Source organism: Pseudochaenichthys georgianus, chromosome 17 (genome assembly GCF_902827115.2).
Source record: "Pseudochaenichthys georgianus chromosome 17, fPseGeo1.2, whole genome shotgun sequence".
Lineage (NCBI taxonomy): Eukaryota > Metazoa > Chordata > Actinopteri > Perciformes > Channichthyidae > Pseudochaenichthys > Pseudochaenichthys georgianus.
In genome coordinates this window covers 27,270,698-27,296,309 of record NC_047519.1, presented here as the reverse complement: position 1 = coordinate 27,296,309, position 25,612 = coordinate 27,270,698, and the positions used below count along the sequence as shown (strand labels likewise).

General features: G+C 38.8%; 1 protein-coding gene across 11 annotated transcripts in view; it reads left to right on the top strand.

Annotated features, from left to right (window-relative positions):
• Positions 1 to 25,612, top strand: part of LOC117461984 (adhesion G protein-coupled receptor L2-like) — a 135,255-nt gene that overhangs the window by 45,624 nt on the left and 64,019 nt on the right. For 5 of the 11 annotated variants that reach the window (XM_071206450.1, XM_071206446.1, XM_071206447.1 and 2 more), the window contains exon 1: positions 9,367 to 10,261. The exons of 2 other annotated variants lie outside the window; for them this stretch is intronic. The gene's annotated coding sequence lies outside the window, so the exon portion shown is untranslated. Of the gene's footprint in view, positions 1 to 9,366; positions 10,262 to 25,612 lie in introns of those variants that run through there. 4 more of the 11 variants (XM_034103994.2, XM_034103990.2, XM_034103992.2 and 1 more) reach the window with 1 other exon arrangement.

Sequence of the window (25,612 nt, the reverse complement as noted above, 5' to 3'; positions counted from 1 at the left end):
TTCTCCCCTCAGTTTGAACGAAGCAAGCAGCGTGGCTATCCACCATGTCCGCTTGCTCTGGTAACGAGCCTCTTCTGTGACCGGGGGAAACAAAACTCATAAGCAAGTCAAAGGTAGGGATAACCTACCTCCCTTCCTCTTCAAATAGATGCATGCTGAGCTTCACTAGAGAGGGTGGTTGTAGGGGGGCACAGGGGAGCATTCAAGATCCTCTCCCCCTCACTGCTCAGTTTTTAACCAGCCTTCTCTACGACCCAGTTTGCACGCTAAGCAAGCCAAAATAGATAATGGGGAATGTCAGCCTAGAAACTGAAAATCACCTCTACCAAGACCAAGCTGTTCCAGAGGACTGGGTTGCATTCCACAGCCAATCTGAGTGATTTATTACAACCCAAAAAAAAAACAAGTCCCCCCTAAAAAGACATCTAGCAACACAGCTGGTTAATGCCAACTGGTTGTGACTTGTGATGAGTAATGACATCCCTTTGAGTCCGTCGCTTTGTTCTGCTGTGTCTGCATGATGGATCATTCTTTTAAATCCGTTCTCAAGATGTGTAGATTATCTGTTTTAAAATGATGATCTTTTAAAAAACGGTTATTGTTTAAAAACGCAGCCGAGAACTTTAAGAAGACATTTTCCCCTCGGTCGGGTCAGTTGTGTTATCACATTTGTGCGAAGCGTTGAAGCCGTAGATGTCCACTTTTCACTGGGCTCATCAACAGTAGATCCGAGGTCCATACAAACCCAATTAAGAATCAATTTGAGCCAGTGTCAGACAGTCTGGCGTCTGGAGAGGGGTAAATGCTTTTAATATGAACATTTTATCGTTGTCTCACAGTCTTCCATCGTCTAACAGTCTGGCATGTGTAAAGTATCTGTCATGAAGTCTTGTGCCTGAATACTAGCACAGTAGTTCATCCACAGTCCTCAACACATGGCATGGGTATGAAAGGAAAAGATAGAAAAGCTGAAATGTGAATCAATCCTTCTTGAAAGGCATAAATTATGAAATACTGCAGGACAATAAGATTACAACAGTAGCCGTGATTGGCATATTTATTTTCTCTGCTGTTGAGTCTCAAGATAAATGTCATGGCATTAAATGCCCTCTTTGAATCTTGTCAAACATATTGGACATGGGGTTGCCATGAATACTTTCAAAAACCGACACATTTTCTACTCCTGTCCTACAAATAGCAAAAGGTATCTCCTTCACATGCTTCCCTACCCTTCACATCATTGCTAATGGAGTAGAGTGAATATCTACGTGTAGGTTTTATTGCTGTTTATTATGTGTAGCAGGTTTTATACAATAACAATGCATCAATATCAGACCAAACATCTGTGTCATCAGTGTGTTTTTACTGCACACATGTCATTTACAGAATAATATCATACTATCCTCTCCTCCCAACAGATAGCACACTCTATCTGTTTTTTTATATATCTACAGTATGTGTGGCACTGCAGTTGACAAGAGCCTGCACTTACAGAAAATGCTACTTGAAACCTTTGCTAAAGCCTCCTTCTGGTGGCTCTCAGCACGATGACATACCTGTGGCTGTTAAATGCTGTGATCATCAGTCGACGCAACGCTAAACGGAAAGGTGCTGTGCAGAGATGTTGGCTTCAAGTGGCAGTCAAGAAATGAGTCATGTTTTCTGATCATATTCACCAGAGCACAAGAGTAATTGTCCAACAAGTCATATAGATGACAATGAAGTAACCAGGTTGTTATTGATTTAACGGTTATCTTATATTTGTTCCTACTGAAGTGTTTATCGATTTCTTTGGATCAAAAGGTTGGCCGTGGGAAATGGCCTTGATGACTAACTTCTAATACTCCAACTTTCACCCTTGCTTCTGTATTTCAAGAGAATAAAAACGTCTTTTATTTTTCTTTGTCGATAAGTGAAACACCAGGACAAAAATGATGTTTCCCCTTTATGTATATGTGGGCTGCAAGGCAGAGATAGGATAGAACAGAAATCACTATTTTGTAAGACTGAAAATCGGTCTATGATTAAAGAGGTGGTTGTGTGAATGTTAGATATGGAGCATTGAAAATATTGGGGCTACATATTAAATATGGCTTTAATAACCTTGAACAGCAGGGATTAGCTTCATGAAACATGTAACTGTTTTACCTGATGCTATTGCTGATGTGATTATGCTTCTTGCCACTGCACAAATGGCCTTCTGTATTTATATTCTAATTGTATGTTTTTTTTTGTTTAATGCCCTTGTTTTATGTTGAAACTTGTTGTGTGCTGTGTTGGTCAGGACTCCCTGGAAGAAGAGATCTTGTATCTCAATGGGACATTCCTGGATAAATAAAGGATAAATAAAATAAAATAAATTAGCTGACCTGAAATGTCCATGTTTGCTTTGTTTTCCAGGTATTTAACATATTATTTACAGAGAATTTTGAAACAGAAATAACAGTCATAACAGAAACTTCCATGTTGCAACATATGATTTAGAACAAATGTTGTTTTTGTTATTTGAAAGCGATGGCAGACACAACCACACCCATGTAAATGATTGTGTTTGTGGTAGGCCTCTGTTCAGGTGGGAATGTTCGTGATCTGCCCTTCCCAAACAGGTACAACAAACTAACAGTAGCTTAGCTCATTAAAATGGCAGGTTGGTACAGATTCTCGCATTTGTGAAATCTCTCTGACCGATCAGTGGTTTAGGGTGTTTAATCCGCCTTTAGTATTCACTCACATTTACATAGGTGGTATCAAAAACAGGTACTATCCACAGCTTGTTGCTAATGGGAAACTGGAGTTGAGTAGCGCTAAGCCACACTATGCAGTGCAAATGCAGCAAAAGTCCCAGACCACCATAAAGACTGCTTCTGTTCCTGGCGTATCAATTCCTCCGCGTGGTTTTGCATAAAGGATTTATTTCACCTCTTTCTACTTGCAAGCTGATTTGCAAATTAATGACTTCCAAACAACCTTTGAGAGGATAATATTTTCCTGCTTGGTGGATTCATTATTTATCTTGTCTGTGTTTGTGTCAGTGGTTAGCTGTGGTATGCGTCTGAACTGGAGGTACTAAAAATAGAGGCAGTCCCAGAACTCATACTTGAGTGACAGGATTCATTTCACTGGCACGCAAAGATGACCCATTTCCTCTTTTCCTAAAAAGTGTCCACCTCCTATACTGCATGAGGTTAAGTTATGTTACAACTTTATTCAACCACGGTATGTTCTGCCAGACCAGTTATTGTTAGTATTACATCGTTTATTCTTCTGTCTGTGTTTCTTTAAAGAGAGTTGTGTCTTGGCAGGTAAACAGTAACAGTGGGAAGAAAACTCAACTATCAGCTACGGTTGAATAGAATCATTAGATGCTATAAATCTTTTTTTCCCATTGACGTTTTTCTCTGCGTTTTTACACTGGAACAATGAGCATCTGTTTCCAATGTTTCAGTGTTTCTGCCTCATGTGGAAGAGGGTAGACTCGCTGCACAACAACGCAGTTACAACACTTATAGTAAGACTTTAAGATAAACATTTACCATTGCAAAGTAAATTAAAGCAAATGCTCCAAAGTGCTTTACCAAGTGCTTTAAAATGCTCAAGTATAGACTGAGATGCTTTGTTCAGATAAGCGTGTTTTGGGCTGAGAAACTTTTTTTTGGTGCAAATCACACAGTTGGAAAGCAGTCACTTGGTACATTACTCACATTTGTTCGGTTCTTTTCTCCCCATATAATAGCATTTCTACAGAGGTCCCAAGGACAGAGAAAATGCAGAGTTCTGTTAGCCAAAAAAAAGATCTATAGAGAAGACAAGTCTGGATCCATGTTGCTTGTCACATTTTATCTATTGTAGAGAGTCGAATTTGCTTTCTGCTTGATCGAACTTCTGTCAGCGGAGTCTGCAGTCGAAACAAGTCTTATGGGGGAACAAGGAGGACTGCATAACTTTCACAATAGAGATTATATTGTACAGGCTCTGGAATTCAAAGCCATCTCCATAACAACTTTTAAATACCCTCATACTATTTGAGTTTCAAATTGAATTTACCATTCTTTTATATGAGTAACAGTAGGCTATACAGATCCTTAATTAACTGGCGTTTAACTATTTATATTTCAATAAAGCATTATTGAGTAATCAGTTTGACCAGATCAAGATATATTATATGTTGTAGTCGTGTATTATATAAAGTATATTAAAGATGTCCATCCAGTTACGTTATGTTTGACACACAGTAAAGCTATATAACTTAGTAAAGACTATACATACGATATAAGTAATGGATTTATGAATAGCTGATGGAAACCCATCCTACTCGTCCTCATTGAATTCAGTTGTCTTATTGTGAATGCGGAAGAGCTCAGTTGTGGTTAAGCCTTATAATCGAGCCTGTTCCATCATGGGAACCGTCATTACAAGCCCATCAAGATCATGATAATTCCCACCCTTTCTCTAGCTGCCCTATGATTACAAACTATAGAAAGCTACTCCACACAATAAGCTGGGAAATGGATGCCGCAGAGAATTAGCTTCCTCTCAGTGCAGAGAGAACAGAGATTGTGTTTCTGTCTGCGTGGAACAAGAGCATTTATCAAATCCCATAGAAAATCCTTAAAACACTGAGTTGAGATCCTTTGATTATTTTATTCTTCTTTCAATACATCTTTTCCCTTTTTAGCCCGGAGATCGCCTTTGAATTTGCGGCTTTTGATCTTAATGAGTAAAACCACCTAATAATGACTCGAGACATATTTACCGCAGCATTCCCAACTACCCTCTTATTTCCCGCATGAATGTTTGTTGAAACAGCCCACATTATTACATGAGGTTTTTCTTATAATGTGAACGGCACATTTGGAGGGGGAACACACACATCGCATGAGGGGAAATCAAAAACAACATGGAGAGGTAAAAGGACTTGAATTCTGACGTGTGTCTCTTTGTGGGGTCGCTGTGTTTTTTTTCATTAACACTCAGATAATACAATGTGAAATCTCAATTTTGGATTCACAGGAAGTGGAGTTGACTCTGTATTTGAAGCCAGGCAGGCTGTTGTTTTCTTGTGTTTCTGGAGCTAATTTTCAAAGAAAAGACCATGAAGCAAGAGGGTAATTTCAAAGCAATTGCTGCAGTGTGTGCACATAGTAATGAGTGAACAAATAAATAACCAATACAACTGATACACATAGGAAGTCACAAAACAACAGAACATGACCACAATGTATTCTATAACATGTTGCATGTGTTGCTCAACCAGGTAAACCAGGTTGTTTGTTTCTCCCCGACATTAAGCTGTAATACAGAGGCAAGCAGTACCAATCATGAGCAATCATAGGGGAAGTAATGTGTATGCATGCATGGTGTTTATTCTAAATGTTATTTAACAAAAATTGCTTCAGCAAAAGCTATGGTCGAATGTGAAGGTTAAGCCTTGGCAAAACAAAAAATGGAGGAAAGTAAACACGAAAAAGTGAGCGACTTGTTTCAGCACTGCTGTGCTTTCAATGTGGCTTACACTGGAGGCTCGTAAAAACCTATAATTTACAGCATGGGGGCTGTTCTTATGATAAAGTCTAATCTCTCGCTGTGAATTTTATTTACACTCTTTGGATGAGTCAGCAGCAAAAATAAGTCTCGATTCTTAGTTATTTTGTGTGTTTACTAAAGGTTTTGATTGCATGCTGAACGCAGACAAGTATGAAGGGCTGCGGCAAAAAAGCCAAGCCAAGCATTTTCTGACAACTTCATCAGTCCTTTAAAAAAAAGAAAGAAGAAAAAACAGAGACAAGCGCCGGCTGTGTGTATTTACATATATACTGCATGACCACAATGAATAAAAGACCAGCAAGCTAGGCTCTCCTGGGTCAGTTCAAATGAAATAGAGAGTTTACACTTTCAGTAGTAGGCCATACATAAATATTGTTTCTCTAAATATGAATATGTTCCAGTCGATCAACTTCTTTTTTCTCTTCTATTCTTTACTATGTAAAACTACGCCTCAAAAAACATTCGAGCTCTGCACTAATCCTCTCACTTTCCACCTGGTGAATTTGACCCAATTTCACATTTCCCCCATGCGGCCAGGGGACTGTTTTTTATTGAATCCACGTGTAACTGAGACCACTGACCCAACTATGTACTTTGGCTCATAAGAGGAAGAGAAGAGATGTGATATTTAGGACATTAATAGTTCCAAACTTGGATTTTCGTTCTCAGACTTTTCTCAGACAAATATGTCCTTCGTCTAAAGTTGCACCACTGAGGTAGCTCTTTTATGCTGAAAAGTTAGAGTCTAAAAATAGGCGTAGTGTTAGGGAAGAATGAAAGCTCTCGCTCACAGTATAATATCATGTTCAGAAGAGAGCTGCATGGGACTGAACTTTAGAAACCTGAGGAAAATGTTACCATAAACCTGCTCCCAGCTAGGCAGATCATTTTTCTTACAGTACATCGATTGTTGAGAAATGACAACAGAAACTTCACATGATATTTAGAAGAAAAATGATAGAGCTCATGCGGCATATTAAACATTGCATGTCACATAAGCAGAGACACCTCTGTTCAAAATGAGGACACAGCTGGTAGGACTGCACAGGTAAACATAACACATTTAATCAACTGGTATTGTGCTGTGTTTTTTTGGCTTAAAAACGCATAATGGTTTCTAATGATAGCCTTAATGCGATGACTGAATAAATCAGAACATCATGAAATACATTATTCCTTCTTGTTTTTGTTCCTTTTCCTTCCTTCTTCATGACAAAAAAAGATGTAGCCTGCAGCTGGCAAATCGAAGCAGTCAACAAATCATGAGTAAATAATTAGGGATCTGCTTTGCTCGAACACGCTGATGTCCAGTTTGTCATTCAGATGATATCATATTTGTTTGCTGATGGCGTGTTAATGCTATGTTTTGCAGCTTACAGTCAAATCCTAATGGGCTTCCAGCTTTGAAATGTAATTTCACCAACACAGTCAAATCATACCAGTGATCAGTTATAGTTTCATGTTTTTGGGGTGCCAAGTTAAGCATTTGTAGAAACTGAGGCAAATGTATTTCACATAATTATATCCATAGTGGTTATCTTCCTTCCTTCATCTATATTTCTATGAGTACTTGTGATGTGCCCACAGGACAACATCATGGCCTTTTGCCACACAATAATATCCTTATAATATTCTAATAGGACACTATGCAGTTTTTGTTTTCTGATCCACTAAGCCTCAGTTTAAAGAATAGATTTCAGCCTGTTCAGCTTTATCCAGCTCAAATCCAATTCATATGAAGCAACCATTAATGACAATGTTCGGCCAACTGTGATGTATGATTGATTGACCAGTGTTATATGTTCATACTATATATCAATGAATTAGGAAAAGTAAAAGCATGCATTGATACATTTTTTGCGAAAGTATGAAGTAGACATGATTTAGTGAAATCAAAGTAATCACACACTGCCGTTGACAAATGTGCACCGTTGGTGTTTCCCTGCTGTCTCTCAATGATGGCCGGCATTTTTTATTTAATTATATACATGTTTTCTTTTCACCTTTATCTAAAAGTGAAAAGTGTGAATGCTTTTATCAACACTGGAGTTGGTGGTAAGTGGTGTGTGCTGTAGCTACCAATTCACATCCATTAATAGCTTTGTATCTGAAAAGTTTTGGTGCCAAAAGAAAAAATGTAATGACTACAACTTTGAATTATTAAAATGTACTCCAGTATTGCTTGACAAGGGAGTATAATGTTTTTCCCCATATACCTTCTTATTATGCATTTCGTATCAATTCCAGTAGATATCCCCTCATCCAATTTTATTAGTGCGACCCCTAAACTAACTAAGTATTAATAATAGCTTTGCAAAGCAAGTCACCTGTTTATTGCAGTGTTTTTATAAGGAATTGTTGTGAACTTGACACTGAAATAGTAACCTTCAGATTTTGATAATAAGCTTCAAATTACTCTTACCAGTCACTGGGGATATTTTATATTCCTATTGCAATGTTGCTCAGAGGGATCTGTGTATCTTTCTGTAAATAGGACTTTCTACAACCTAAAATGAGAAACCATTCAACAATATGATTGTACATGATCAAGCTTCCAGGCAGGCGAATCTAAACATTTGAACGGCAGCGTATATACATATACATATATATATATATATATATATATATATACACAGCGTAATGGGGGAATGGATGTGTAAATGATATTCATACATTCCTTTTACCTATGAAGGGAAAAATGCACTTTGAATTTGATGCAAAAATACAAATTGGTGGCAATTTATTCCCATATAAATAACTTTCCGTGTTCAACATAGTTTTATTTACATGATTGTACATTTCATTTAATGTAGTAAATATATTTATGAGATTTCTGTGAAGCATTGTAATGTTTAATGTCCCAAATCCTGTTTCAGATGCTTTCCCGTGTTGATAAAAATACAATTAAATGCAAGGCCCTGAACATTGAGTTTTCCCATGCACATATGAAAGGACACAGAATGTTTGCACGCATCGTGTATCACCCCCTGCTCTGAGAAACTGATTGAATATCAATGTATTCAGGTTAGGTGCACGTTTGTATGAATATGACTACTGGATCTGTTGTGTGCAAAGTGAAGGCAGAGGGTTAAGTCTTAGGATTGTATATTGTGGTTCTTCTTTCAGCAAGTATTGTCAGGCATTTTTATATTGCTATTTACACTCTACACAAAACAAACCCACTCACTGGCTATGTTATAACATAGCTGGGTATACTGTACGCACTATTTATTGACTCTTTGCATTCTCTACACAATTGGAATGTACCACTCTGACATGCTATAGCTGCAGTTACTTAGTGGTGATTTTGTACATTTTAGGGATGCAACTAAGTATCTTTAGTATCAACTAATCTGTATCATTTGATCTATAACATGTTATAAAACACTAATTGACAAATAGCTTGCTTTGTCTAATCATCACTCAAAAACCACACAGATATTCTGTTTTTCTCACAAAGAGAGCTGCTCATCTTCATAAGTGAGAAGCTGGAACAATACAATGTTCATCTTAAAGGATTAGTGAATTCCAGTATGGTTGCAGATCATTTTCTATCAGTCAACTTTATCACTCATCTTCATATGCTTTTATCTTCATATCCTGCTGTTCGCGCCATCTTATTAGATGCTTTAATGTTATAGAATAGAAACATGATGATTTTCAAGTATTCAAATTAAGATTAATCTCTCTCCTAACATGAGTGACCCTGTTACAAGGACAAATGCACAACACATAGTATATTCTGTCGAAATCCACAAATTAAATCAAGTATTTTTTCATCCTCAATTATTTAATGTTTTTTATCATAAAATACTAATTATCATTAACATGCTTTTGGTAATAATTGGCCTTGTTTTCACACAAAACATCAAACAGTGGGGAATCATGGATTTGTCTAAGCTAGGAGGAAATATAGCAGATTGTGTTTGTGCATGCATGAAATCTGAGTACACAGCAGATATAGGCCTTAAGGGTTTAATATTATAACATTAGCCTTTAATGCGGGCTGTCATAATTTGCAGTAGGATCCAGTCCGTGTCTTGCCAGGACTCCAGCTCAGGTTTTGTGCGCCGCCCTGCACAGCCAGCTGCTGCAGAGAGGGGACCGGTGCGCCGTTTCTCCTCGCCTTGTTTGCCTCCAGTCCGGCTGTAGCTCCGACTGTCTGCACGGCGTGTGGATGAGGCGCAGAGGGAACAACCAGCAGCGCAGAGAAAGCTAGACTGAAGAAGTCATAATAACCCTCTCCGGGGCTTCATCTCTAAATCAGGCAGCTGGAGACCTCCATACAGACTTGACGTGCTCGGAGTTTCATTTCGTAGCGAGACTGGGGCGCATCTCGTCTCCTTGAAGTGATCTTTTTTTATGCAGTCTACCCGTATAGCGCTCGTGTCGGAAGGAGCCTGGCTGCACGCACAGGAGGAAGGAGGGGGGGGGGAGTAACGATCATTACTTTTGAACAGACCCTTCGACATGGAGCTATTCGTCCGGTCCCGGACCTTCTGGCTTGAAGAGGAACAGATACCTGCCACAGGAAACCCCACCATCTGTCCCCAGTGAAGAAAGTAGAGCATGCAGCCGAGCCCCAGCCGTCTTTGTGCGACCCGCTGCTTAGTTTCTGGGGGCCTCTTCTGAAAAAAAGGAGAGGAGGGGGGCTCCTTGTGTTGATCTGAAATTCACACTCCATGCCGGGATCCATATTTTGGCACGGCGTACCACAGTAAGTAGCCTTTTAAAAGCGGATGTTTTGAGTGTTTCAAGGGAGATGCCGGGTTATGCCTCTGCTGAATCAATACCATTTATTTAAACTCCCTGGATATCATAAGGCAAATGTCAGAAAAGGGTTCCACAGGCCCCTCAAGCTGTTGTGTTGAGATCAATACACAATATGGCTTATGATGTTATCCTATAGTCTCTGGAGCCTCCAGACTTTTATTAAGATTAATATTAAATTGCTTGGCCATTAAGGTCAAACCAGTGCTTATGTTTAAGTTTAAATCAAAAGCTCACTCTGAATGAATTATTCAGTACGCTACATATGTGTGAAAATGCTTGTTTTCAAGGGGATTTCTAAGTGTTAAAAATGTTATTATTTTGAATACTGACAAAAACAGGCCTGTGTTTGAATCAAAAGCCTATAAAAAGCTAAATGGGAGTTGATTAAATTCAGCGATGACAATCAGAGTGATAACATGGTGGAAAAAAAGAGCTCACACAAACATCTCCACCCAGTTTCAGGACACCAGGAACTAAGTAGTTGGATGTCACTTACTGTCTCCATTTACCTCTCCATTTTGCGGCTATAAAATAAGATCATTTCACAGAGCATGTATAATTCACAGACCTGAGCCAGCCATGTGTGATGATGGGATACACACACACACACACACACACACACACACACACACACACACACACACACACACACACACACACACACACACACACACACACACACACACACACACACACACACACACACACACACACACACACACACACACACACACACACACACACACACACACATTGAAAGATAGAGTTTTTACAGTCGAAGGGAACCATATATCTCATTCTCACGTGAAGCTCTTAGAGATAGGGCTGCATAGACTTGAGCTTGAAACCACAGGAGAGCAAGGCTATGGCAGACTAAAATATCAAGGTTAAATAACATTTACACAAAATCCATATTGTCAGAACCAAATGTGGAACGTGGTGCAACCTTATATAACTGACCATTTTGAAAACTGAGAGCTCCCCTTTGCATATACTTATATAACTGCTTTCATGCGGTACATGTATATGATGACCCTTCTTAAATCTGGCTTTTTTTCTCAGACATAAAAGCAAACCCAAATCATTGAGCGATTCAGTTTTGATCAAAGATAACTGCAACATTATATAAGACATATGCACAGTGTGATAAATGGACTAGCCACCAGACTAATCCAAGCATTTTTGACCGTGGCGGAGAAGTTTTTCTGTCATGACAGCCATTTTGGAGGACTAGACAAAAAAGACTTGTTGACTGGGGTGATGTTTAATGTGGCTGCTTGATGCTGACAGGCCCACCAGTGATTCCTGAGGAGGAAAAGGTCATTTTATCCCCCTGCTGATGGGATGTATGACTGGTGAATACAGATGTTGCACTTTGAAAAATCCTCTGCATTTCAGTTCAGGATACAACTCTATTTCTAGAAACAAAAAGCTGGGACTGTTGAAGGAACTCAAACAGAGGAGGGGGACAAATGTTCTCCCTCCCTCTTTCTCCACCTCCCCCCCCCTCTCTCTACCTTCACTCCATCTCCCACCCGCCCCAGACATGCTGGTTTGGTCCATTTGTCTGTGTTGTCTTGGGAGGAAGTGCCATCTAATCTCACATTGCGCAAATGGTTTCAATGCTTGCTAGTGTTAATTCTAGCGCGCTTTTGTAGCTGCCAATTTCCATATCAAAGTGTCTGAATTTCAATAGGGAGAACTTGAGCTACCAGCCCCCTTCCTCTGAGCAGTTTTGTTCTGAGAGTATTGCTGCCGCTGCTGCTGCTGGTGGTAGAGACTTCTGACAGGATTGCTGGACACTGGTGTGTGTGTGTGTGTGTGTGTGTGTGTGTGTGTGTGTGTGTGTGTGTGTGTGTGTGTGTGTGTGTGTGTGTGTGTGTGTGTGTGTGTGTGTGTGTGTGTGTGTGTGTGTGTGTGTGTGTGTGTGTGTGTGTGTGTGTGTGTGTGTGTGTGTGTGTGTGTGTGTGAGAAGTGAGTGTTTTTGTTGGAAGCAGATTCAGTGTGGATTGGAAGAAATTGTTGGCCATAATCTAACACCAGAACAGAAGCCATGTATTTAGCGGAAATGTTGGATGCCGTTCTGTGGCGTGGTTATGTTAAAAAGATTTTGTCCAGTTGAAACATTTAGCCCAGTATTCCACAGCAAGAGTATACAACATCAAGAAAGGTCTTTATGGGATTTTCAGGGAGGAGAACCCACTGCGTTCATAGCGAGAAAAAAGACAAAGCATAAATAACTTGACGAAAATCTGTTTACTTATTTTGCCTGGCAATTTTACCATGCCAGGCAATGCCAGAAATGCTCAAACTGAATTTGTTTTCAGGTGCTAAATAAATTGCTTAATTTCACATTCAGTGAGTGTAGATGTGAAGACGGAGAGCATTCAAGCTTTGTGAGCGACTCTGAGTACCTGGTGGTGTCTGATTGATTTTCTGTCGCTGAGATAATATTTATTTCGCATTCTGTGCAGCTGTTGTTTGTCGGTGAAAGACTGCGGCAGGATACTGTTTATTTTGATGGATTTTTTCTTTGTGAAACACGGCCTAATGTTCTCTGCAATTTAAGGCTTGTTTAATAGAGGAGCATTTTGACCAAGCACAAAGGGGAAACAATAAAGTGCTTTCTTGCCTTTTTGCATGCCCTTACTTTGGAAGTAGCATCAGCATAGGTTAATAGTAAAATCAAGTACAGCGTGTCAGATGTTATTACACGGAGACAGGGAATATAAATGCCATTGGGAGCGCAGTAGGAGTCGGTGGCCCCTTCATGGTCATCCCGCTCCAGGATAATAACATAAGCCAACCTGCTAGAGAAGAGAGCTGGCTCCTTTCTTTGTTCGGACAAAATAACCTCACAAAAGTAAAAAAAAAAGGAGCCAAGAGTGGATGTTTTTAACCCGGAGAGAAGGAATGGGAAGGAAAAAGAGAGGACTTCACCTGCCATCTTCCCTCACGGTTGACGAGTTTGACAGCTGTCTTGTTCAGTTTCTCTGACACGCTCACAGTGAAAAAGTTGAACAAACAAATGGAGAGGAAGAGGGAGTGATGAATGACGGAAGAAGAGACAGTTTTGATTGCATTTGACTTGTCTTTGTGTTGAATTGTGTAATTCCTCTTTCCTATTGAACTGCCTTTATAGCAGTCCTTTCCTTTTATATATGTTTCCTACAATGACATCTGACAAAGCCCATAGAAAAGGCTTCTTTCTGCTTACATATGTGTGGGAGAATAGGGCAGGGGCAATAGCAAGTGTGGTTGGTTTGTTAAGTCGAGGAGAGGAGTGGAAATCTCACCGTGGTGTCCTGGGCCAAGCCTGGTTGTTCAAATGATTGAAAAGTTGCTGAAGAGGAGAGGTACATGCATTATGCTCTTTCGAGGCTGCCATCAGTGGAGAAATAGGCATCAGTGCTCATCCTACGATGGATTTCTTCCCTGGCTGAGTGTTACTGCCAAATGGTCTAGAGTCTAGAAAGTAGACTCTGATTCTGAAGTGCTGACACCAAACCTGACATTTACCAGGGATTCTTTGAAGAGGCACCCACCCCAAAAAATATTTTTCAAACGACATCGAAGCTGTTCACATTTAACCCAAGAAAGAATAAAAAATATGCAGCAGAGGAGCGGAAGAAACGCAAAGGGCATTTTGTTTATTTAACAAAGTGCTATTGGGCTGAGTTTCTGATTTAACTGCAAAAACCCATCATAGCCATTTGGTGGCTCGCCTCAAAAATAAAGAGACGGATGACTGGAACGAATGATTACGCGTTAGGGTAGTTAACTCGATGGATGGATATATAGTCTTGCCCCTTTCAGCGAGAAAATACATCTGAGAGAGGGAAAAATCTCTCTCCTACGACCACCTCCTGTGTTTAAAATGACAGTTAACTTTCCCCCACTGGTTTAAAATGGATGTTTAATGATCAACAGAGGCTTGGAGCTAAGGTCTAGCAGTCACGCTGGCTCTCATCGCAAAGCTAAGAAAGCTCCCCTCTCTGTGTTGTTTAAAGGACGCTCCTGCTCTAAAGGAGGCTGATTCCTGAGTGATGGATCATCCGAGGTCTCTTTGGGTTGTGTGTTAACTCTTTGGTGTGTGCCGATCTCTCCCTGTTGGAGGCCGTTGGCGGCGTGTGATGGATGTGTCCCGGGTCTTTAGGCCCCGTATATCAGAAGATTAGCACTGACCTGTGAGTTGTCTGGGCCGCCCTCGGAGCTTCTTCTCCAACACTGGCTGACATTAGCATATGAGGACACTGGTCTGTCTCAGGGGGAAACAAAGATAGTGTTCTTTATTTGGTTCTGTCATAGTATAGGTCACAGGAAGTGTGCAGATTAAAGGCCGAAGGCTTTGTGTTGCTAGTAGGTGTTTCTGACAGGTCATCTGTCTTCAACTGGGGAAATACTTCTCTCTTCCTCAAATTCCTAAATAGTATCATATAATTATCCTAGAAATTGCGGTTCAGGCTATGCTTCACTGCAGAAAAAATCTCCAAAGTGTTCAGGAATCACATAAAAATGCAAATCACTCTTCTGATCTGGTGTAACATTGTTATTTCTCATTTTCTGATCTGGTGTAACATTGTTATTTCTCATTTTGCATTAAAATGAAAGAAATGGTAACAGGTGTACAACCAAGTCATGTATTATTTTCCAATTGAGCAATCTGCAGGGACTCCGCACGTGATAGACGGCTTGAATTATTTTTATTAAATGCTTTCACATGAGAGGTGCATTTGTTTTCCAGAGAAACCAGTTACTCTGTATATTAAAAGGCTAAATTGATCATTTGTACAACAGATTCTCTAAAATATCATGAAATCCTTCCATATTTTAGTACTCTCTTAACACTGAAGTGTCATATCCATTTTGTTTTCGTGTGTTTAAGGATAAAAATGCTTTTTATGCCAGTTTTCGGAGTGCTTTTTAAAAAAGATATGCACTGGATTACCCGTCAACTGTCAGTTATTTGCCTGCCACGTCTAATGGCTATTTGATGCCTACTTGGTGTCACCTGGTGGCTTATGATGACGCCAATGTGTTTTTAAGGTGAGGAGATATTGTCAAAGCCCTTGAACGTTCCCTAGGCTGTGATTGGCAGGTGTTGTCACAGAAGATGAGAAGCAGTGGGCGTCACACAGCAAAGAGAATCTATTACCTAGGATGGCAGGGCGTGCTTTCACAACATGTCAGTGCAGTCAGCCATCTTGCTCTCTATCTGTCTGATGAATAATCCCTCCTCGGATCAGCGAGGGAACATCTTTCAAGTTTAATTTTGGAGGCTGCCATAAGTAATTTTATAGATATTTGTTCTTCTTGGGTTCCATACTATGATGAATTATAAATGTAAAACATTTACACATTCATCAGCGGCGTTTAATCCCTTTATCGTAGTTGGCAGTCAACATTTAAAAATGCTTAATATCTTTCCCATATAAATGGCACATGGGCAAAAAAAACTCCCTTTTTGGTATAGTTGTGCTGATTTTCTCCACTTCAAAAGCCTCCCTGTTACAGAGAGAGAGGGGGACTGCAGGCTCTGTGAGTTGCAGGGAGAAAAGGAGGCTTGTTGTTGATCAGCCAAGCAAATCAGATCTTGATATTTGAAGAGTGAAGTTGTGATTGCTAATCACTCCACTGCCGACTTTTAATTAGGAGACTCATAAGCATCATGTCATTTCTCAGCCGAGCATAGTCGAGCATCAGATGTACTTAAAAGAAGAAAATAATTAGTTTTCTTCCGAGTCCAAGCTACATAAACAAGCCCAGGTTTCTTCAGGACTGTAGATTAATGAGTATTTTACTTTATGTATGTTCCAGATAAAACACCTTACAGCATAATTGTGTTTCAATTGAGCTCATGTACTTTATACATTATATTAAGTGATATCTTGACATTATTTAGGGATACAAAGACTTGTTTTGAGCACAGCAGCCATGAATGGATGCTTTTTGCATGACCAAAGAAAGACTGCTTCTAATCTTAGACTATTTTCTTTGAGATGGTGCTATAGATCGAACTGAGCTTATTGTCAATGGGTAGGTTTCTGTGCTGTGCTCCTAAAACCTTTGTTAGGACATTTTAATTACATCAGAGCTGGATTTAATTGATCTAGGCTTAGAGGGATTTCACTGTCAATGAGAATGAGCCTGTGCGTTAATACAGCCGGCCAAATGCTTACACCTCTGTGCTGCACTCACTCACACACACACTCACACCCACACACACGGCTGAGGCAAGAGGAGATGTGTCTTCTTGTTGACTTTCCCCTAAAGTCTGCGAGGCCTCTGTCTTTTATGTATAATGGTTAAATCAGCTGGCTGACACGGCGTCCACACTCTGCCTCCACTTTAACATATCTGTTGCCAACATTGTCGACACCTGAAGTGTCCTCTTACTGAGCACTTTCTTCCTTGTTCCGTGTTGTCACCCACCATCTTACATTTTTTATAAAGCTGTTAGATAATGCTTCCCGATGAGGGTGAATTATTAATGGTCTTGTTAGTATGAGTGGGACAGGGCATGCTTTTAACTCTCTGAGCTGCTGGTTCTCTTATCCGGTAACTAAGGGACACCGCGCAAACACCCAAAGGAATGATGTACTGCAGGAGAACAAAAAAAAACAGGAGGCTGGGGGCTCAAAATAAAATAAAAGAAGCATGCATCCTTTACACTACTGTTGGGCTAAGCCTCACAGCACAAGGGAAACTTGGCAGCAGGGAACAGCATTGCATCTATAGACATTTCTCTCTATCTGAAGTATTGAGTATGGTACGGTGGCTGTTTTGTTGTTTATATTTGTTGGTTTATACGGGAGTACACATAACACTCTGGCCCTGCTACTTTTGTCAAATGGACATTTATTCAGAATTGTTAAAGAGTTTTTCTCTGTTATGTATCACTGAATATCTTGACTGTCTTTCAGACAAATGAAGCAAAAAAGATGTCACATTGAGCTCCGGGTTCTTGTAAATGCTGTTTTTCCTGTTTTCTTACATTTTAAACTGTAAAATATTCATTATTTAAATGTGAAAAGATCAACTGATTAAGCTCTCATTTAAATAATTGTTGGTTGAAACCCTATACAAACAGTCTAGTGGTCAGATGCTCTAGCACATTCACAGTTCAAGTAGCGTTCTTGAACTGTTATGCCAAAAGTAAATACTTCCAAATGTCAGACTTTTTTATATATATGGGTTCTTTATATTGTTATTTCCTTGGGCCAAGGCAGCATAAACAGTATTTCTGAGCATTTTCGTAGTAAGAAACCGCACAGCCAGTCTAATCTGCTTTTAAACAATGAAATGGAGGTTTGACCCTGAATGACCAACAGTAAAACATGCTGCATACAGAGCGACTGTGCAACAGACACATTGCCGCATTTCAGTCAAATCTGTCCTTCGCCACTAAATGTACGCCCGTACACCCTGACAGCTGTCCTGATTCTTATAGCACGCACTTTCATCATTGTTCCAATTCAGTCTCCCCACACTTGTATGGCCCTTCAGTTTGCGTTACAATGGAGCGAGCAGAAAAACTTTGTGGAAATGCATATAATTTGGCGGTATTGTCCTTTAAGATGCATTCTAGCCTCCATTTGACATTCAATTAGAAATGTAACCTTAAATTGCTACATTTGGCTCTGTAAACCACCTGTCTTTTGTCAAAGTCTTACACATTTTGTGCATTTAAGACCTGAAGTCTGGCCAATCTTGCTTTCCAGAAGTCCCAAGTTATTTAGTTGTTGAGAGGATATGTTGTGTACTAATTATGTGGTATTTTTGTCCATTCTGACTTAAAAGTAAAAGTTCAGGTTGAATCAGTAAGCAGTCCTTACGAAAGTATGTTTTCAGCTTTTTGTTTAACAGCAGGGGTGAGTCTTACTCGTCTAACTGCTATGATGCAGTAAACCTGCATTGGTACATCTTTCAAAAATAAAGTGCTTTACAGCTGAACCAGGAGCAGTATGTCTTAAGTAATAACCCTGAGACTGTCACGGCGAAAAAAGGAAGTAATTATGTAGAAAGGAACAAGAAAAACAAGTCCATCCAGTTTCTATTTCCCACTGGAAATGCTGCAAGGTGAAGCTTGTGTCTTTGTTTCTGAAGGAACAGACAAAGTGGGTGGACAAATTAATACAAACCAATACTGAAGAAAAACGACTTTCAATTGAAACAAGCAACACGTCTATGCTTTCAGAGCGTGGGTACACATTAAGTCAATGGCTAATTTCCAACATACAGCCAAACTGTGGAGCCAAACAATATCATATTTTAGAAATTGACAATAATATTTTAAGCTTACAAAATAAATATTCTAACTAGAGCAGAAATTCAGGATGATCTTCCTCTAATGAATGCTATTAGATTTGAACAGGCCAGTGCAAACATGTTTTCATTTAAGATTAATAATGTTTTGACACACTGAATTAAAATTGATATCCAGGCCAATCCCCCCAGTATTCCTCTGAATTTTTTTTCAAAATGACACGAAACAGAACATTTGCACATTTTAGTAATTTGTTCCTGCTTTCTCTCAAACATTAATACAATATTTTTAAGGTTCCACAATTTCCAAATCAGAGCAATCAAACGGACATTTGCTGCCACTAACATGTCCTTATAACGGTAACTATTTTCCTAGAAATGCCCAAAAAATTGAAATGCTGTTTAAGCACAAGCAGCTGAACAGAACCACTGCCTAAATAGAATAGTTGGTGAAATCTTGATTTTAAGCTGCACTTGTACTTTTTTAAAAACATTAACAATTGATTGCCCCCAGATAGTTATTATTTCAATCTGCAATTCTCCCAACAAGTCTTTTAGATTATTGTTATGGTTTACAGCTCACAACCTTACTGTTTTGGTTCAATCACACTGCTCTCATATCATGTTTTTTTTGTTTAAAAAAGCTACAAAAACCCATTGTACACTGCCTGCCCAGTGCCACATGCCATGTGCAGCAAACTAAGTGAGTAACTGGATAACACAGTGGAACGGTTAGCCGGTAAAAAGCCAGATATTGTCCTTAATGGTGGGGTAGGTAATTTTGGAGAAACCAGCTCGAGTGCGCTAGAATTTGAAAATACACAACCGGAAAAAATCTGCCACTTCCTTACAGAGCCCCTCCTCCAACACACACGAACGCACACATGACCAATGAGGGCACGAGATACGTTTGTGCACAGATGGAAGGCTGACAGGCAGGTAGGCCATCCAGTTACTTTAGCCGGGACGGCTCAGATGATTGGTCGTTCTTTTTACATTACTACGGCTTCCACAGATGACATTTTTTATGGATTTGTTGTCAAAGCACTTAAGATATTCATTGCTATCGGGATGTTAAGAGCAGTCCATGGAATATAACAAAAAGTGTATCTCGAGCCGGTTTCTCAAATGTACCTACCCCACCTTTAAGAGTTAGTAGAGACCAGAAACAGAGCTGAAAAGTAATAACAAGGAACATACGGATGAATGCAAATGTCATTAACTTCTTATTCAAATAACTACAGGAAAGTTTAAATTAAAGAAAGTATTCATGGCGACTTTCAGTGTTTGCTAAGAACAGACACTTAACTGGTAACACAATAAAACATCTCCCGCCTTTACAGAGCAGGTATTGATTTTGAAGATGCCCTTTAGAAAACACTTTTGTCCAGGGCCAAGACGCAAACATGCATTGGGTTACCGGTCATAAACAAAAGTATAAAAGCACAAGATGATGTTCATCGTTTCTTTCACATTTATCCGCATTCTGATGAGATTACGGGCAGAGAAAACGGTTGACTGTATTACACGGTGGTGAGTCTATAATAGCATTGGCAGCCGTCTCGTGGGACTCATTAGGACTGACTATTACTGCACACCGTTGTGTATGGCCAAGGTGTGCGAGACAATTTTACAGGACTACTGTAGCAGCACCGTGCTTTGCAGTGGTTTCTTGAATTTAATCAAATTCCCCCGTCAGAAGATCTAAACAGTGTTTAACATCAAGGGATATCCTGCAGTGCTGGAGCAGATTCCCACCTCTTTCAGCAGAGACTTTACTCCCAACTCTTGTTGGGAACGTAGTCACAGCTTCTTCATAGCTCTTGATATTTATATGTTAAAATATTTTTACTCACTATATTAGCTTTTCCACATTGATTTTATTCTTTTTCTTCCTCTATAAGCCCATCATCCCTTTTATGCCACATTTTAGGGGGTTGTAATGTCTTGTTTGAGTGCCATGTGTAAAGTAGGTCTTGAATATTAGTTAATATTATATGGACTTTACTTACTATCGTTGTGGATAATTTTGTCTTTCAATATTATGACCATTTAAAACGGTTCTAACCAAGTTCTAATTGAAAAGTAATAAAATGAGAAGCGGACATTTTTGGTTTAGTATTGCAGTTATGATCATTTCGAAAAATGCCAGGGCTGCAGATAATGATAATGTTTTCCTCCTAGTGAATTGGTAATTATTTTCTTAATTAAAAACTTTCCAACAATCCTACAAATATTCAGTTTGCAATGAAACAGGGAAAAACAACAGATATCCTTTAATCTAGATTATTAGATTAGATATCATTTTAGAGGTTTTGTTGAATTGTGATTGATAATGTGAAATGTAGTTCAGCTCTCGTCTTGAGGAATGTGTGCCTCTGCTTGTTTGTATCATCACACACTTCACACTTTTGCTTACTTTCTTTAACAAAATGTCCCTTTATTACTTTGTGTAAAACTGTTAAACTCAAGCAACAATTCTATAATGTCAGCTTGCCCCTGAGTGCATATTACAGCCCTGAATGAAGGCAAATGAATGCGTGTCAGTCACTAAAGACGCTGAATGAAAAGGGACCACACAAAACGTGCAGAGTACTAAAGCAGCCCATGTGCTGAACATGCAGAGGTAATGCAAAGCAGACTGGATTTGGGACCCAAATGTGCTTTTAGTTGGGCAAAACCTTTAACTTTACAATGAATCTACAACAGGAGGAGATGAAACCAGGGGGATAGATGTGTCAGTGAACGTGAAGTGAGCCATGAAGTTGTCATCCTCGCTACATTAAAGTATTTTCCAGCTAAAAGGAACCATATAACTTGAAATAGCTTCTAAATCAATAAGATGCACTGAGCATGAAGTGTAAATCAGGACGTCAGGAGAAAATTAACAGCTTGTTGGAGTGATATAACATTTCTGATCAACAGTTAATGTTCTTCTGATTACAAATAAAGCCTCACTACTTAATACAACAGCTGTGTTGCTGAATGAGGGAATGGAGTTGCTCGTATGGGCAGATTGGAGGTAATTGTAGTACTCCGCAAGTGTTATGCAAAGATAATTCAAGTGTTCAACTTTTAAGTTTATTTTGCTCAGTATGGATTAAATGAAAAAAGCCTGTTAAACTCTTTAGGTAGCGGTTACTCATCAGCCTAAAAGGAGGACACTATTTAAAACTGGAGAATATTCTGCAAATATAAAACATATATCTATATTATGTTTCCGTTTTGCCCTGTTAATATTATAAAAAAATCAGAAAAATGATTAAACATCCATCTATCTATGTCTATTTGTCATATACACGTAGTAGGACTGCAACTAACATTTTTTATTTTTTTTATATTTGAATATTTTCTTGATTAATTGTTAAAAGAAATAGAAAAAAAAAAATTGCAATTTCGGTGAGCCCAGTGTGGCCTCCTCACTCCTTCACTCCTTCACAACCCAGAGATCCAGTTTTCAAAAATATAACACAAGCCTCAAATAATTGTTTTCGGAATTATGACTGAGAAATATCAATAGAGCTACTGATATTTTGTTTTCAATTCTGTCAAATAGTCTCTTTCAGGAAATCTAAATGTGATTTTTAGTGGCTTTAGACTAGAGTATTAATGAGGTGGAAATTTCCATATAATTTAAAAAGAAAAAAGGATACCATTTCGTTGGCAACCTCAAAAAACAATTTCAAAATAATGTGCTCTTTACTAGCGTGATAGAAGTATTTGGAACAAAGCATCTCTGACTTATTCTGCCCCTCACCCTCTTTTGAAACCAAATCAGCTAATTAGCATACAATTCAGAGTTAGTTTTTCGGTTACACCACCAACTACTCACTCCCTTCGGGGATAAAAGGTGTTTGCTCAATTTGCATATATATATTTTTGGTAAAAAAAAGAAACAGCTTTTTGCTTTTGGCAACAAACATGTCATTGTACCAGTTTCTTGTAAGCCCCATTTGGGATAGGATTAGTTTTAAGGGGAGGGAGGAAGGGAAAGTAATCGAAAAATTGGAGCATGTCTGTACATTTTAGTCCCATCCGAATCTTGCCATGTCGGGAAGTTGTGCGGATTTCAACGGCCAGCTAAATTTGGAACCTCCGGAATAACCTCCAACCCTCAGCTAGGCCTATCTGAAATGACAACCCTGAGATAGTTTGGAAATAATGTCATTTTATATTGAGGAGAGAGGGGCTCTGCACACTCGGCTGACTATTCCAGATGCAACATTTCTTCTCCTTCTTCTGTCTGATTTAATTTAATTGTTTAAACAAGTTGTATGTTGGTTGCGTAAAATACATTTTATTAGTATGATACATTTGTGTTGTGCTGCCAGCACATGAATAGGGTTCTGTAACACTGTAAGCCAATTCAACACATTTCTCCTCGCATGTATGTTGTTCATTAACATCACACATGTTATGGATTAGCAGTCACTTTGGTACATTTCGCTGAAAACTAATCCAGTCTGAATGGGGCTACAGTGTGTAACATGTTTTACAAGGAGTCAATGCATTTCCCCCCAGAAGGTGTGAACATCAACACATCACCTGCTGGAAATGTGTTGAAGGAGTGAATGAATTTGTTGTGAGTGTTTTGTGAGTTTAGGTGGGGGGTGATACTGGTGGGGCCAATCACGGTTTCTCTTGTAAAAATGTGTTTTGAACATTGGACAGAGCTGGAGGTGAAGAGTGGGTGTGTGTGTGGGGAGTGCTAGAATTATGCGTGGAGGAGGCGAGAAGTGAGGCTGTCAGTGCATTTATTAAGAGACTGATTGAAAAGACGAAGCCTCTCTTTTCCATGTCAGAGTCTCGAGCTGCTCTGCGCTCCTCTCCGGTGACCCTACTGTTTAACCAACTGCTCTGAGGTCAGCCTATTCATTTCAATGCCAAGCAGGATTGGCTACTGAGCTCAGGGTAACCTGTGCCAAATGACTGGAGAATGAAAAAGACATTTCACTCCTTTTCTCCCCCCACGCATTTTCTAATTTGTAATTCAGCCTATTATAGAATACGTATGATCTCAATAAGCCCAAGTAACCTTTGAAAACAATTCTGAATCCTAAAATGAGGTTCTTACTATAAAACATTTATCCAGCAAGCAATTTATTTAAGTATATTAAGATGAATAGAAATAGTCATTTTTACAAACATGTCAGTCAGAGCTGAAACTATTTGTTGATTTATTAAAAGAAAATTAAAAGAATAAAAGGACAATCAATTGACAACTCGTCTGATTATCATTTGAGTGCTTCTTGAAGTGAAATAGCAAAAACCCTCTATTGAATTACACTTAAGTGAACCTTTTAGGGGTTTGTACAATTAGAATAAATCAAGCTTTGACATGCTTTGGAAAGCAATAAATCAATTAACTGTAAAACTAAATCATTGATTAATGAACATGATATTAAATTGCAGCTCTTGGGTCATTTTTGCTATTGGAGGATGAAGCAGGCAAAGATAATAGTAATTATTTTGTTGACGGGTGATTTCAAATACAAAACCTGGACAGATCCACTTTTGCCCTTTTTATAAGTGCTTTCTTCTCCGCACGGCTCCTTTTTGAAGACTTCACACCGCCCTCTCTTCTTTTAGCTTGACACTAACCTGGTTGTTCAGTCTTGGTCTTCTTTGTTCTCCTCACTTTACTAAGCTTCTTTGCTCACCCCTCTCTGTTTCACTATGTCCATCTGCCCGCTGGCACTCTATCTTATCTACTGCCTCAATCATTTGGCCGAGAGCTGCTGAACACACCAACTGTTGTGCTCTCTCTCAATAAAACAGTAAAGCATTGGACCTTTCAGGGGGTTTCTGTTTGGGCTTTTTAAGCTACCCTGAAGAACATTTCAACTTAAAAGCATTTTCTTTACAACTTTCGAAAACAAAAGAAGACATAAAAGCTGGAATTGAAGTGCTTTGAATTTCGCATCTTTTCATGTTACAGGAAGTCATTTTAACCCACACCTAAACAGAAGATGTAAGAAGTTTCATGATCTATTAAGCATCTTATAAACATCTGTTGGCCCATAAATTATGTATAGGCTCTGAAACAAGCTGTAATTATGATGAAATAAGTAGCACACACTAGCTCACAGGAAGAAATAAATAAAACAATCTTAAAATAATTCGAGCTCATCTCAAACTGAAATTATAAAACAATTCATCAATACAAATGAGAATATGCTAATAGACACTTTTTGATAAATAATTGTTCCTTTCCTCTTTAAACACAGAAATAAAAAAAATACATTGTATGGCTACGATCTTTGCTCTTGTTCCACTTATGAGTTTTAATGTTGGTTTTACATTTTTGGATTTTGGCGTTAGGTTGCACAAATCAATTAATCAATTTTGAAACTTGGACTGTTGTGGACATTTTCTTTATTCTTGGTAAATGTTATAGTGCCCGCAATTAACTGAGAAAATACCTTGTAGATTATCCAACATTTTCATTATTTGATAGTTGGTGATTTCAAAGCAAAGCATATAGCTAAATTTAAATTGAGCAAAGCAATATAATATCTCTTGACTTCTTTAATCCTGTTTTTTGGCTCACAGAAAGCAATAACAATAATTGCACTGAATGTTTTGCTGTTCTTTAATTAGTTTTTGAATTAAATAGCTTTTTAAACCACTTACAGGCCATTCGAACATAATAAATTGCTCATAAAAGTATAAAACATTGCTTGCATTGTTTAATCAACAACTCAAAGCTTGTTCAATCATAATTAAAGACTAAGAAAATCAGAAAAAGGTGTATGAGTGAGAAGTATAGAAGCTTTCATATTCTCATTAAACAAATCAAAACTTTAATCAAAAAAGGATATGGTTTTGTGAATGAAAGTTAGAACAGCTCTAAAACAAATGTAGACTTTTCTTAGGTTAGTCATTTGGTCTATAAAATGTAATTTGTTACAACATAGTGACTGTTTATAGTCAGCGGAGACCCCCTAATTGTTCTTGCATTTGCAGCTTCTTATCAGCAGGGTTGAGAAAACACACTGTACACTGAGCTCCATGTCAACTCATCTTTGTT